Source organism: Sus scrofa, chromosome 13 (assembly GCF_054392235.1).
Source record: "Sus scrofa isolate SSC_HxYL_T2T_F1_AM1 chromosome 13, Sscrofa_HxYL_maternal_Yorkshire_Landrace_v2.0, whole genome shotgun sequence".
In the NCBI taxonomy this organism is placed as follows: Eukaryota; Metazoa; Chordata; class Mammalia; order Artiodactyla; family Suidae; genus Sus; species Sus scrofa.
Window position 1 is genome coordinate 201349066 of NC_139395.1, and position 13086 is coordinate 201362151.

Sequence of the window (13086 nt, forward strand, 5' to 3'; positions counted from 1 at the left end):
CCAGCTTTGCCACTGCAGTGGCTGGGGGGTTGCTATGGCATGGGTTTGATCCCTGGCCTTGGGACTTCCACAGAAAGAAAGAAGGAAGGAAGGAAGAAAGGAAGGAAGGAAGGAAGAAAGAAAGAAAGGAGCAAGCAAGCAAGCTATTAAAAACAATGTTATTGGAGTTCCAGTTGTGGCGCAGTGGAAACGAGTCTGACTAGGAGTCATGAGGTTGTGGGTTTGATCCCTGGCCTCGCTCAGTGGGTTAAGGATGCGGCGTTACCGTGAGCGGTGGGGTAGGTCGCAGACGCAGCTTGGATCTGTAGTTGCTGTGGCTGTAGCATAGGCCAGCGGTTATAGCTCTGATTAGACCTCCATATGCCGAGGTGCAGCCCTAAAAAGCCAAAAAGACAAAAAACAAACAAACAAACAAAACGACTATTATGTTGTCTTCTCAACTTCTGCTGAGAACTGCTGCAGGTGAGAAGCTACATTTTTAAGATGTTTGTTGGGGGTTTTTCTGCACTTTTCTATCTCACCTTCTCTTCCCAAAACAAGATTCTTGGCCTTTCCAGAGATGGTCTTAGAGAAGAGAGGAAGGGAAAGAAAACTCAAAAGATTTTAGTGAACAGGTATCATCTTAAATCGTCTTTGGGCTTTTGTGGTCTGTGGTCCCATGTCCTATACCTGGCCCTTCAATCACAGTTCTCTCAATGCTTACTGTGCCCAGCTTTCACCTGCATACTTCCAAACCCCCTTCTACTTTGACATCTGAAGATAGACCCCATCTCCTTCTTCTGAGGACATCATGATCTCTGGCAGAATTCATCAGAAACTAGAAACCTTGTAGCATTCAAACATCTTTGACCAGCTTGAGAGAAGAGCAGTGGTTTATTCCCACAGTCCCACTCTTGTCAGGCCCTCACCCTCATATTTGTCAGGCATGGGTCAGACATCAGTTCCCAAAGTTTCCAATGGCAGGGGAATGATGGCAAACTTTCAAGTGTTGCAGCATCCTGAAGACGTGGAATAGTGGCCTGCGTTCTCCACCATGTTGCAGGTTGAAATTTTGGAACAGCTCTTTTCAATTACACCCTACTCATAAAATTTTACAGGCAAATCTGACCCATTTATCTGTTAGGTATGGGTGACTCCTCTAACCTGTTCTCAGTCACCTACTATAAAATGTCTCCTTGGAGGGATGTCTTTCAAGCTACTTTGGAATGTAATATCTATTAATTTTATTTCTCAGATAAAACTGAGTTAGGAAACTTTCTTTTAACAAGCTGTTGCAGATTTACTAGTCAGGAGATATTATTAAATATTTACATTGTACCAGATTCTACAGAATATAGATGATAACAAACATATTATATCCTGAAATACCATTTATAGACTCTAATATAGGGCAGCAGTATATGGATACATGAGTATAATTCAGATAGAAAGTGGTAAGCAACAAAATAGATGCAAGTAAAGTAGTTTGGAAAATTAAAGATGCAAACAACTCTATATCCTGCATTTGTAGGACTCAGGACACTGGAGATAGTGGGGAAAATCTATTTGAGGAAAAGATGATTGAAACTAGAGAGTCTGATACTTCATAAGAAAAATAGCCCTCCATCACTGGTTACTTAATATAATAATTCAATTTTAAAACCTCAGAACTCATGACTTATGGTTATTTGGTTATCCAAATATCTATTAGTATGTTTCTGAATATATTTGAAGTGAGAAAATTGAAATATTTATGTGCACATTAAATTCTAAAAATATAACAAATCACAGAGTTTCGTTTACAGATTATTAGAGAATAGATTACCTCCTATGCTTCCTGGCTACTTTTGTATTGATTAGAAATGTAATAGCCAGATAGAAATTACTTACACTTTGTAATTACCTTTAACAATAAGTTTTTTTTTTTTTGTATTCTATGACCAACATAGCAATATCTAATTCTGATAAAAAATGTTTTTGTTATAAAAAGTAGACACTCTTCAGATGTTAAAAAACAAAAAAAGGAAAGGGCAACATAGTATAATGAATCTTATATATAATAAAATTTTCTCTTGTTTAGATAAGATTATTTGAGGAAGTTTATGAAATGGAAATGTGTAAATCAAGTTTGAGATACAAGATACTTTTAGGGTAAGACATTTTTTGGTAACATTTGCAAGCTGTGAAGGGTGGTGGTTAGTAGCAGGTGGCAGAGTAAATGATCTCTTTGGGCACTTGCTCAGAGTACAATAGAGTACATATTGCATATACGCATATTGCATACATGGGGAAAAGAAGCCATTGAGTGTGTGTGTGGGTGTGTGTGTGTGTGTGTGTGTGCTTGCTTATGTTCCTGTGTATCTGTGTAAACATATTCTTTCATGTCCCAACCAGAGGCAGTGGTGGTTTCCCTGGAGACTCACTACCTCTTTTTGAACCATTCAAACTGTCTTCCTATGGAACCCAGGCAAAGTTATTATGTAAATTTGATTTTGCTCTTTATGCCATTATCAAACACATTCTAATAGCTTTTTCCTCTATCAAGCCTCACACAGTCCTTTTGTTTCAAAGGAAGACATAGAGAAGCAGTAAAATTAAATTCACAGATTCAGTGGCAGTAAAAAGTGACGATGATGACTGTGTAAGTATCAGAAGTCGGATACTGCTTGTACAGCAAATTTACTTGAAAATAATTGTATCAAATCTATCGATAGAATTGCCATGCTAATTGAAGCACTTGAAAGTTTGTTTTTTTGTTTTGCTTTTCAGGGCCACATGTGTGGCATATGCAAGTTCTCAGGCTAGGGGTTGAATTGGTGCTAAAGCCTACGCCACTGCCACAGCAACTCAGGATCCGAGGCACATCTGTGACCTACACCAGCGTTCAATACAATGCTGGATCCCTAACACACTGAGTGAGGCCAGGGATCAAACCTGTAGACTCATGGATACTGGTTGGGTTTGTAACCCACTAAGCCACAACAGGATCTCCTGAAAGATTAATTATATTTTTAACAGGTAAACATATGATTAGTGAATTTGACAAACCTTTGACATTTGTGATAGTACACAAAATATGATGCAGCATTTTGCTTTAGAGTATTTATAAAGTGTTTTAAATTAGTGAGAATTTAAATTTTAAAATTTCTGATCTTTCCAAAAGATAATATATTTTTATTGTTCTTCACGGTTTAAAAACATTTTCACAAGTTTTTCTGGTTATTATTTTTTAAGAGAGTGCTAAAATATGCAGAAAAAAAGAGGTCATTATCTAATTGTCTTCTAACACATCCTTTTACTTTTTCTACAATATTTTATGCATATTATGATTATATTCAGATATGAGATAGAGCTACTTCGAATAAGTGGCCACATGATAAATCTTAAAAAACTGTAACTGCAATGTATACATCTAAGGATGACCTGACCCCCTTGCTGTACAGTGGGAAAATAAAAAAAAAAAAAAAAAAAAAAAAAAAAAAAAAAAAAACAGGCAAAAATTAAATGAAAACCATAAATTTGTATAAACAACTATTGTACATTCATTAAAAGGAAATTCATTATTAGTAGGGAATTAAAATATATGGTAATAAAATAACCTCACAAAACTACAAATGAAATTATCCTGGAAGTTCCACCTTGACCATAAAATGAAAGAATGTACTCATTAATCAAATGTACTGCTTGACCTACTAGGATTTATTCAAGAAGTGTAAACATTGCCTACTTTCCCAAGAAATTCAAAATCTAATTGCTGAACACAGTCTAATAAATAAACATGAGCAATATAGATTCAATTAAGACCTAAATTGTGCAGATCCAAGATCCTAGCATAAGAGAGAGAAGAATGTGTGCTCAGATCTAGAAGGCAGAAGCTGACCTGGTTTTTAAAGATCAGTACTAGCAGGAAAAGAAAAAAAAATGAAGACGGTGAGGTGATTCATGAATAAATGCACAAAAATGGGAAACTATGCAACACAGACATCGATAGGCCTACAAAAAAATTATTTAGAGTGGTATATTAGTCTATTCAGTTTGCCATAACAAAATACTACAGGTCAGATGGCGTAGACACCAGAAATTAATTTTCTCATTGTTCTAGTAGCAAGAAGTTCAAGGTTAAGGTGCTGGAACATTTGGTTCCTAATGAGATCTCTCGAGCTGGCTAATAGACTGCCACCTCTTCCCTGTGTGCCCACATGACCCCTTCTCTGTGTGGAAGGGAAGAGTGTTTTGGTGTCTCTTGCTCTTTTTGTAAGGATGTCAGTGCTATTGGATTAAGGACTAACCCTTATCATCCCATTTAACCTTAATTACCTTCTTAAAAGCCCAACCTCCAAATACAGTTGCATTGGGAGTATGATCTCAACCTAGAATTTTTGGGAGGATACAATTCCACCCATAGTGGGGGGATATAGATATTAAGGCCAAGTGGATGAGAGACCTGCACCCCATAAATTTGAGCTGGAGTTTGTGGGAAGGTTTTACACCCTAACTTCATATGCAGCTTATTCAGAGTTTGTGAAGGGGCAAGAAATTCCCATATGTACACCCCAGTGACAATGGAGCAAATGGTCCTTCCATTTATCTATTATTGTGTAGAATCTCTTCATAGCACCCCTTCAGTACACTAGAAAAGACATTAGTGTTTCGTTTTGTTTTTGTCTTTTTGGCAAAGCCCACAGAAGGCCTGTGGGAGTTCCTGAGCCAGAGATCTGACCCTAGCCACAGCAGTAACCTGAGCCACAGCGTGATGATGCTGTATCATTAACCACAAGGCCACCAGGGAACTCCATTAGTGCTATTTGTTATGAGCCTTTTCATTAGGCACAAAAGTTTCCATTTCTGCTGAGGACAGTGGAACTTTAAACAATTGGAGTTAAAAGTTGAGACTCTTTTTTTTTAACAAATGTATTTATTAATTTTATCTGTTTACTTTTTTTATGATTTTAATTTTTTCCATTATCTTCATTTTAAAATAGTCTGCTTTAGCGAGATGCTCAGTCTTCCTCATCATGACAAGCTTGAGCTTAAGCTCTCTATGAGATACTTCTGTCTTCTGGGTTCTCATGCATTGATATTCTTTAACACTAGGTGTCCATTTATGATACAAACTGTGGCTGAGAAAACTCATCTGTGTCCTGGCCATTGTCAGAGCTTGCTGGGTCCTCCTTGTGGACACATCTCCACCTCTGCTCTTGCTGGCACTGTTGAACCCTGGGCCTCCAACTTGTCCTTCATTCATTACTAGTCCTAGGCTCTTTAAGTGTAGCCTTTGCCATGGGGCCAGCATCCTCTCTCAATACAGCAGACATACTGGGTCTCAACCATCTCTCCATAGTACCCAAGAATTGACTTGGGTGCAAGAGGAATACTCAAACACCTCTCTAGCATTAAATAAATCAAATACCATTTCTCCTCTCCTAAAAGCATATATAGGGAACAGGGTTCTCTTCAAGGTGGTCCAGAATCCCTAAGGAGAAGATAAACAAAATGCCTGCTGGACTCAAAATTGTCCTTTATTTAGAAGAATTTTGTAGTTTTTTGGTACCTTCTCAATGAAGCTGTAACCCAAGTGAGTGCTCAGGAACCTCAAGTCCAACCTCCCTCCCCCTTCCTTCTTCTTCTCTATACCCAGGAGTTTCTTTACCCAGAAGCTACTGCTTTGTCTCAGGCTACTCCTAAGATGACATGCACCCTTGCCCTTTCTGTAGGATCACCAAGAATGTCACTTTGCTGTACAGTAAAAAATTGACAGAACACTGCAGACCAACTATAATGGAAAAAATAAAAATCATTATAATAAAAAAAGAATTTAGATTCAGACATGTCTAATGAGCTACAGAGAAATTATATACATGAAAGTATTTAAAAATACATTGATTTAATAATTTTGCAATGCTATATGTTTACTAATTCATTTATAAATTTATGCTGTAACAAAAATTGTAGGCTGTCTTAGTGTTGATAAAATACTAGGCTTAGGCTGTCAAGATAAATAGTGCATTACAAATTCAAAATTCTCAGTGAATTTAGACAGGGACGTAGGACAGTGAAGACAAATAATCAAATAGAAAACTACAAAAAAGTATTTATACATACTATGGTAGAGGAGGGAGATAGTGTTATAAAAGAAATTATCAGGGATAATTCTATAGCCTAGTATAGCCAGCCCACCTTCATGTCCAGGGATGTAATAAAGGATATCTTGAAAGTAGAGAGAAGGGTTAATGTGACAATTAATGGAGTGATTACCCATGGGGTGTAATGAAGCAATTTTACTTTAGGATGGTTAATCTGATGGCTTAAGACAGATGAATTGGAGAGGGTAGATACAGAGGTAGGTGACACAGTTAATGTATGAATGAATTGAGAAAAGAATTTCTGGGGGAAATGTTATAATATTTAGAAGAAAAAAAAGTTTGCTGAAGGGAGCATCTATGGTGATATCTACAGTGATATCTGCAGTGAAGTACTATGACAAAAATAATTCAATATGACACTAAGAAAAATTAAATGAAATAATTATAGAAGGAGTTTCCACTCTAGTGCAGTGGGTTAGGGGTCTGATTTCAGCTGCTTGAATCACTGTGAAGGTGCAGGTTTGATACCCATCCCAGAGCAGTGGGTTGAAGGATCTGGCATTGCTGCAGCTGTGGCATAGCTCGCAGCTGCAGCTCAGCTCGCAGCTGCAGCTCAGATGCAATTCCTGGCCTGAGAACTTCCATGTGCTATGGATGCATCCATTTAAAAAAAAAGAAAGAAAGAAGGAGAACTTTAGAAGTGAAAAATGGTCTTAACTGTTTTTCCTCAATCAGGATTCTATAACTGTGTCTAGGCTTAGATACTGAATTTTAAAAAGTTAAAAAAAAAAATGGGAGAACAGCAGATAGAGAAGCAATGATAATTAACCTTTGGCAAATAGAAACTAAATGAATTAGATTTAGAGAATGTATAGCTTAGAGAAAAGAAGGACAAATTCTATCTGATTATATACATGATTCAAACATAGAGTAATTAGGAGGGAGATGCAGTTTTCTACATCCTCGATGACTACACTATAGGAAATAGACTTTGATACAGTTGTAGTTTTATTCGCAGATACAAATGGAGAAAAAAAAAACCTCTAGAATTTGATACAAAAATGCTATTATATAGCTTATGATACAGCATACTAGCTTGTATAACTTTCCACAGGACTGTCTTTTGGATCCATGAGCATCTGTATATGTTCCCCGGTTACTCATGAGGTTAGGGAGGGGAACTAGATGTGCTTATGGGTCTATGATTTAAACAAATTTGGAAGTTTCTTAACTTAATTTCATAGGTTTGTTCTGAAAATTAATGTAAAATAATGTGACTGTTTCTCCCACTATGCTTTTCAGAAAATTAATAGTCTCTCTATAAAGTATAATTTAAATTTGGGAGAAAAGAAAAATAAGTTTATTAATTGCTTTGCTTTTTTATCTTGCTGCAAATAAAAATTCAAAGTTCAGTCCTTAAAAATATATTATTAACCAAAAGCATTTTCAATAAATTTTACAGCTCACTTTATGATTTTATCTTTTATAAATTAAATAGGAAAACCTGAATTTACTCAAATCAAATAGACAGTTTTAGAACATTCTAGGAAGTCCAAGGTCTGGTGAAGGTTTTCTCTTCACAAATACTCCTGGACTTCCTGTAAATATCCAGAAGCTTCTAAATTTGTCTGTGCAAAAGCTGAATTCATCATTAAAGGTCATTGGGAAGAGAATTTAAGCTCCAGTTCCTAGGAGCAATATCAACAAACATGAAGACACAAGTTAAAACTACCACATGAATAGAAATATATTTTTTATGCACATATATTGGCTGTACCTGAAGCACGCGGAAGCTTCTGGGCGAGGGATCAAACCCACGCCACAGCAGCAACCCAAGATGCAACAGTGATGACACCGGATCCTTAACCTGCTGAGCCACCAGGAAACTCCATACCTTTTTAGATTGTATTAAAAAAATCTCTTTCTTGGATACTTCTTTAAGCTTTAAATCTATAAAGTTCAAGTGTATTGAACAGGTCAAATGTTTCTAGGAGTCACAATCAAAGAGTTTAGAGTAACACGATCATAGGATGCTCTGCGAGGAGAATGACCTTTGAGCATGATGAATCTTAAATAATTAGTCTTGGGGAAATTAGGTAGTACCTTTTGAAGAAATTTAAGGAGCCAGGATCATATGTTTATCTGGTAGGCAACAGGTAGCTAACAGAAGTTTACTTGGACATGTTTACCTGCTTGCTACTGGTGATTTTTCTTATTTGAAATAGAAAATGCCAGTAGCTTTTTTTGTTTGTTTGTTTTTAAGGAATAAAACTTAGTTTGCATCAGTGGTGGCAAATTAAACCCAAGATTAAAAATAAAGGGGATATTTTAAAAGAGAAGTTGAGAAATCTGATTTCACCTAATTGGAACCACAGTGTACTGCAGATGGGAAAGAAAGGCAAGATATGGAGACAGATGTTTTGGAGGTAAAACTGACCCCTTGAATTGGCATTTTAGGTGTGGGATGTGTTATGTCTTAGTACCCAAAGCACAGCATCTTCTTTTTGCTAAGTTTCCTCTCAGGGTCAAATGCTTATAACCATGTGAATTATAATTGCTCCTGATTATTAGATAATGCAAACATTTTTACAGGAGTGCTATTTGTGTCTCCAAGGTATTAAAAAATTTCACCCTACTTATATGTTACTTCAGTTGTTGAATTTCCCTTGAACATGATAAATATTAATGCCTAGACTGCTTTGCATTTGGGTTTGTCATCAGCTCACTTTATTGTCTGCACACTAAATTGAAGATGATTATATTAAGAGTACTTCATCTTTTCATTATCTTACATTTATTTGACTAGCCTACTTGACTACCTCATATTTAATTGAAATACCATTTGAGCTGGGAAGTTGGAAATAAAACTATTGTGTACGTCTCTATGTTTGAAGCAGTTTTTCTTTGAGACTAGAAGTTTCTTCCTTTTTGTTTCCTTCTTTACTCTTTAGTACCTATATTAAAGGGAAAAAATAAAGTGGACTTAATAAAATTCTACAATTTCTCAGAGAAAAATATTTTCCCCTAAAGTTTCTTTCCCAATATTCCCCACATATTAAAATAAAAATCAGCAAATAAAGAGTTCCCATTGTGATTCAGCTGGTTAAGAACCCAATATAGCATCCATGAGGATTTGGGTTCGATATCTGGCCTCACACAGTGGGTTAAGTATCCAGCATGCCACAAGCTGCAGTGTAGGTTACAGATGTGGCTCGGATCTCACTTTGCTGTGGCTGTAAAATTGGCCTGCTGCTACAGCTCCAATTCAACACTAAGCCTTCAATACTGGAAACTTCCATAGGCCATGGGTGCAGCCTTAAAAGGAAAAAAATGGCAAATAAAGCATAACATTATTATCCAAGTAAATAATTAAAATCGTAATTTAAGTATTATATGTTAGCCTGGTATGAGAATTTTTCTAAGACTTTTTTTAAAAGTTTGATATTTCTGAAGTACAATAGCTCTATTTTATTCTTTTCATTTAAAGGATATCAAAAATAACAGTAAAGACTTTGATTCTAATTGAGGATTTAAATAATTTTTAGGCAAATACAATTTAGAATGTGTGATTGTATAATTTACTATCCATGTTGCTATTTTTTCAGTTCTTTTTAACATGCTATTAATATTTAAATAAGCATGTAAGAACAAATTATTTCTCAGAAAACCCATTTTAAAATCATTTTGAAAATTTAACTTCAAGTGGAATACAAAACCTAGCTAATTTTCTTGGAACTATTAACTAATCTTATATTTAAAAACCTGAACTATGAATATTTAGCATGTGTATAAATTTTAAATAACACACTATTATTTTATTTCAGGTTTATATATTTTATAATCAAGGAACAATATTATTAATAACAGATATACAATTGCATTTCTGTAAAACATGTTTGTATTTTCTATTAATTACAAACAATTCAAAGCATTTTTGTTTAAAATATTTAATATTTAGTTATATATAGTATCAACTACATAGTGTGTTTATGTTAAATATACCAATTTTTTATACAGAAAATGAGCTTTTTGAGTTGTAAGGCCATATAAATTCATTAATGCAGGCACAGCTCATTTTTTTTTAATTTGTTTTAACTACTGGTACACTTTTTTATTTTTATTTTTTTTATTTCTTATTTTTTGGAAGCCTTTTCTTCACATTGTATTTGGAAACCTATGCTCATGTCCACATAATGTGATGAACTAGCCTAATTTAACTATATGTTGTAAGAAAAACTAGCTGAAGTATTACTCAAATTCTCATTTTTTAATACAGGCCTTTTAGCATTAATGCAACATTTTATTTTTCTCTATGGTGACAGTCTGTTTAATGTATTTTAAATACTTATCAAATTAACCAGTTGCTTGAATAAACAAATTCCATTAGTGATTTTAGATTTGTATGAATACAATGGGCCATTCATATTTTAAGACAGTTATTGCCAAACCATTTTAAACATGCACGTCTATTATCACAATTTTTGAGTTTACTCCAAGTATACGATAATTATTTGTTTATAGTTTATATATTTATACTGATATTTATGTATATGTTTTATAAAATATCCACAAAGTAGAAATTTAAAAATAGAAAAAAGTTTAGAAATTAGAATACTAAATATGCAATAATTCTATGTGATTTAATATCTTATCAATTATTTGTTGACACAGAAAACTCTCAATGAAATAATTATTAATATTATTAATAAAAGTTGAAACTTTTATTTGCACTTAGTTCATAACAGTTTAGCTAACCGGGATGGCTTAACACTATCATTAACCATTACCTCCAGGCATAATACATATTTAGATGAGGATTAAATGCACTCTTCCAATTGTTTTCTGACTACTTTAATTTTTGTCATCTTCTCTTTAAATCTTATGTTGACATTGTTGTTATTCTGTAGTTGTTGATGAAGTGCTTATCCAAGTACTTTGCTAAGTAAGAAAAGTATACACTCTGCTATTTTTAGTTTGCTTGTGCAAAGTGAAAATATAATCCGTGGCTCTTTGCAGGGATATTTTTCAGCGGCCTGTCCATTTTATGACTTAGTTTTGTTTAAAATAGATAATGCTATCCAGAAATTCACTGACCCTGAAATAGGCACATCACAGCGCATGACATCCTGTTAGGGGATAAAACAAAGTGTGTCACTGTAAATCCATCCTTCTGGTTGAACTCCTGTCCTTCCCTGAAGGAACATTTTATGTCATGTGGGACAATCCTCCATCTGTTGTTGGAATGGAGTAAAAAGTTCAGTATTCACCTATATATTAGATATTAGTAGAATTTATTTCTTTATGCTTAAGCATAATTTACTATATTTTCTTCTTGCATCCCAACGGATTATTTGGCTCAAATCCTGTGATACTAAATACACCTCACTTTGAAGACAATTAAATTGGAGACTATAGATAAAAAATTTTCTACAACCAAGCCCTCCTTTGAGATGGTGTCATTTTTAGGTCAAGCCTTTTTTCTTAGGGCCGCACCTGTGGCATATGGAGGTTCCCAGGATAGGGGTCGAATCAGAGCTACAGCTGCCAGCCTATGCCACAGCCACAGCAATGCAGGATATGAGCTGCATCTGTGACCTACACCACAGCTCATGGCAACACCGGATCCTTAACCCACTGAGTGAGGCCAGGGATTGAACTTGCAACCTCATGTTTCTTAGTCAGATTTGCTTCCTTTGTGTCACAACAGTAACTCCAGGTCAAGCCTTTGAAATGGTGTCTGGAGACTTCCAAACTGTCTTAGAAGCAAATCAGCTTTTAGAAATTAGGACGCTGACTAATTCCAGAGTTGCCATGGATGTGGGCTAGTTATTCTGTTCTGCCTTTATCTTTGGAGAGCATATGGCAATCAAGTTCCAGAAGACTTCACATCAAAATATTCAGTAATGAGAGGCAATATTTTATCACTCAGATAAGCAGTTAATGTCAATTTCCATTCAAAATATACCGTGGGCAGTATGATTTTTGCTTAGCTTAAACTTTAGCTCAACTACTAAGGCATTTGGAAAAATTAGAAAGTTTTCATTATATGCATGGACTGTTTACTTTATTCAATAAATATTTAAGTATCTAGTAATATGTAGTACTGGTCTAGTAATTAAAAAAAAAAGAAAAAGTATTTTTTCCTCCTGGGAAAAAAAAGAAAAAGAAAAAAAAACCCAGCTCAGATTAAAACTCACCATGACCTAACAGAGCACTCAGCTACAAAGAAAACAAGGTCAAATAACAAGGAGAAAGATGGGTGTTATTTTCCACAAGGTGATCAGGGACATCTTTTCAACATTTGAACAGACCTGATGGAGGAGAGAGAGCAAGACAAGCAGGCTTCTAGGGAAAGGGCATTCACATCTGAAAAAAAAAAAAAACAAAAAAAAAAACAGTAAATAGCAAATGCAAGGCAGGAGTGAACCTGGCAAGGATGCTTGGAGGCTGGAGAGAGTGTGAAGTCAGAAGGGAAAGAGAGGGTCTTTGGGGACAGATCCAGCAAAGCGTTCAGGCAAACTCCTGTGGTTTGCTTTTTTTTTTTTTTTTGCGAGACAGAAATATGGGAAGTACATGAAAGGGTTTAAAAGATAGGGTACTATTTGGATATTTAAAAACAAAACAATGCACTTGGAATTTGAAATATAAAGGGTAAAATCTGGAGATTACTTCGCAGGAGGCTGCAGTGCTATAGCTAAGAAACAGTGATGGCTGAGGGTCACAGTCAGTAACCACGAAAGGCTTGAGAACTGATAGGAGTCAGATTATTTTCAAAGCGTATTTTGTACACTGGCATCGGATTACTTTGGTTTAAATCCCCAAACTGCCTGTTTGTTATACAGCCAGGTACTATTTAAACTTACTGTGAAACCTTATCTGTACAAAAATGAATCAGTGTATTACCCATCTTAATTATTGTAAACATCCATTGTTGATATGTGTGCAGATATGTGTGTACCAGCTAGGAGAGTATAATCACATAGTAATAATTATTAGTTTTTGCTATTAATAATGGAATGAAACT